Consider the following 3316-nt stretch of genomic DNA (forward strand, 5'->3'; position numbering starts at 1 on the left):
CTCTCTCTCTCTCTCTCTCTCTCTCTCTCTCTCTCTCTCTCTCTCTCCCCCTCTCCTGCTAACAGTGACTCGCCCCTCCACAGGAATAGTTCTATAAATATGCCTCAGACCAGCCCTTGCCTGTAGCAAGGAACAAGGCCAGACCTTCTATCTCAATAAGTAATTGGCCAAATGTGCACTGACACTCTCGCTGTGCTCACTTGCAGGTCTACACTTAGCCCTCTGTCAATGTCTCATTAGAGATTTGCAATCCTTAGCTCTGAAAAAGAGGCTTGGAGACGAATCCTGTGCCTGGGGCCAAAAGCCTTAAGAGGGAGCCTAGCATTTGGTGCCTACAGCCTCGCTTGGGCAGAGGCTTGTTTGTGCCTTCCCTTCCCACATCCCAAGGCAGATTTTCTCATACAAGTGAGGCTTAGTTAGGCGTGTGGGCAAGAAGGAAGCTGAAGGCTCTGGGAGAGGCCCCCAGGGGCCTTGCGGTCCTTCCAAAGACAACTCTTTAAGGAGGGTGAAGTCTTGGAGGTTTGAGATGAGTACTGGGGAAGAACAGGGTTGTATCCACTCAGTCCAACACAGATGTCAAGTTTCCTTTAGGGTGGCGGCTTGCTTCCAGGCAGCCCCATCTGTGGGAAGCAGAGGGGACTGGCAGATGCCCTGAGGGTCTGGACACATTCCCCTCAAGACAGGCTCTCAGAGGCCCCTGGTTTCCATCCAGCCCAACCTTCCTTTGACAAACTCCCTCACTGTGTCTCCTTATCAGGCCTCACTGCCTGTTCATGTCTTCAGTCCAGAGATGCACATCTGGGCTGCTGTTTCCTCTTCCAAGGGTCTCCTATTCTTGGCCTTTTGCAAAAGTGGAGGAAAATTTTCCACATTCATTGAGGGCTCCAACACAAAGGCTGGCAGATTTCTTTACTTGCTCATAACTTAAATGATTCCCACCCTCTGTTCTTATTTTAAAAACAGCCACAAACTGAGATGAAAGACCGCTCCCATCTACAGCCCTCCCTCTCCCCTCCCTTGCAAACACACGTGTGTCTGTGTCCACAAAGGCCCATAGAGCCTTGCACAGATACACGCACCCTCCATATTCTTTCATCCTCTGGGATCCTGATCAGGTAACTGTAGGTCCTGGGACCCGTGTGCTTGGTGAGAAGTGGAATTAACCAACCCTTTCAGTGGAGAGAGTGGGGCTCTCTGTTCATCTATCCATGCCTTTTTACTTGTATCATGTCACCATGTTCCATCACAGAGTGGCCTCCTATGAAGGCTTGTGAGTTGGATGGGGCATCTCTCCCTTCAAGGTACTATATCAGGGTGGATTGCTGCCTTTTCAGAAGAGCTCCACACTTGAGATTTATTTTAGAGTTGTTTGTATATTTTTCTTTCCAAGGGGGTGGGAGCAAACACCCACCTCCCCTTTTCTTAAACCTTCCCCTAACTCTTTTCACCTGGCCTGAGCATGCTATAGAGTGATTTGGAAGATACATAAAGGTTTATTACACACATCTAATCGAATCTTCTACAACTGCGTCTTCCCAACTGGATGAAATTTGTATAAACACTAGCCAAGACAAGTTGGGGGTTTTCTCATTAGCTTGATCCCCTTAGCAAGAAATGATGGCTTGCAAGTGGGTAGCATGGCAAGGAACTGGGACAGGGGGAAAGGGGGACAGGAGACAGGCTCCTCGGCCTAGGCTTTCTCCTCTGTTCCCTTCTCTTCCCCCTGGTCCCCTCAATCTATCAGGGTGTTTTTCAGTGCTAGGAAAACAGTGCGCCCTGGGTGCTCTTGGAAAGTCAGAGATTCTGAGACTTAATGTTAATATAATCTGAAGAGAACTGGCCAGGGGACAAGAGGGGAGCCAGAAAAGTAGTCACTTTTGAATGTCATGCATAATTTTGTTTTGGGGGCACACTTAGAAAATTTTTCTGTGTTGCCATCTTAGACTCACACGGATACCCTTCCCTGGTCCAACTCCTCCTCCCCTTATATAATAGCTTCTGGTGCTTAAAAAACAATCAGCTTCCTTTCAAAAGTCACAGATCTCTTCTAAGACAGTCCACTTGCTCCCCTAAACCAGACACCCCCTTCCTCTTCTTCTCTGTCACCATTCCCCCCACCCCCACCCTTGCTCTGCCCTGGGCATCCATCCCAGAGGAAATAGACTCTCCCAGCAGGGGACTGTGGCTCATTGAGAGCCAATGCCTTTTCCCAAGGTCTCTGAGGGAGCCTGTCAGTGGACTTTGTTTATTTTCTTACCTATGTCCTGCCCAGGAGAAGTCTTGGCTGGTAGTTTAAAAAACAAAACTGTAGGCCAGAAATATGTTGATGCTTATATGCAAACCTGATTTAGGCCCTGGGTTGGTTGGGAAATAGGGAAGACTTGGAAGCATTGAGAAGAGGACTGGGGGCCAAATACACTATGTGCCTTCTCCTTCTCACCCCTAGTGACATCAGGAGATAGTGGACATCCCAGGGCAACTGGGATAGAGGAGAAATGTCAATGTGTAGCTTGGGGAAGTAGGGATGGGGAGGCCAACACCCTTCTCCTTGATGATGGTGGATTGACCCACTGTCCAGGGCTTAGCACAATGCCTGGCATGCAGTAGGTGTCTAATAAATGTTTGTTGATTGCATTCTTGTCTAACAATTCTCTTTTTCCATTCACTTGTTGCCTCCCAGAGCACCCTGCCTACCCACTCAACATGGGCAAGACACCCCCACAAGCCCTGAGTCATTGTGCTCTGGCAAGTTCCAATGACTGCACATAGTAGGCAGTTAACAAGTGTTTGTGGAATGAATGAATCAATAAGTGAATGAAATAATTTTTAAACTAATTGCCAGAAAAACAGAACTCAATGAATCTCACCTAACGTAAGGATGAAAAAAGTATAAAAGAAGCATTCTCTCTCTAGGTCCCCCTCCAAACTTGGGCACCTAAGACAGAGAGCACCTTCCTGGGTAACTGGGGGTCCCCAGCTCGTTCTGTTCTGCTGTCTCTCATCTTTGTTCTCAGCTGTCATCACAGGATGGTTCCATGCTCCATCCATATCCCTCCCTGGCCAACACTTGTGTGTGTGTGTGTTCATTTCCCCTATTAGAATCTATGCACTCTAAGGGCAGAGACTCTTTTTACTTTTCTATTTGTTTTTAACATTTAAGCATTTAACACAGTGTTTGGCACATAGTAAGCACTTAATAAAAGCTCCTTCCTTCCTTCCTTCCTTCCTTCCTTCCTTCCTTCCTTCCTTCCTTCCTTCCTTCCTTCCTAACTTCCTTCCTTCCTTCCTTCCTCCCTCCCTCCCTCCCTCCCTCCCT

The 3316-nt window shown here is 47.9% G+C and overlaps 1 protein-coding gene across 1 annotated transcript in view; it reads right to left on the reverse strand.

Moving 5' to 3' along the window:
* Window positions 1–3316, reverse strand: part of PRDM16 (PR/SET domain 16) — a 657978-nt gene that overhangs the window by 49458 nt on the left and 605204 nt on the right. The gene's annotated exons all lie outside the window — the stretch shown is intronic.

Source organism: Petaurus breviceps, unplaced genomic scaffold (genome assembly GCF_028583685.1).
Source record: "Petaurus breviceps papuanus isolate PSGF00001 unplaced genomic scaffold, PetGlider_PUasm1.0 91041, whole genome shotgun sequence".
NCBI classification, from domain to species: Eukaryota; Metazoa; Chordata; class Mammalia; order Diprotodontia; family Petauridae; genus Petaurus; species Petaurus breviceps.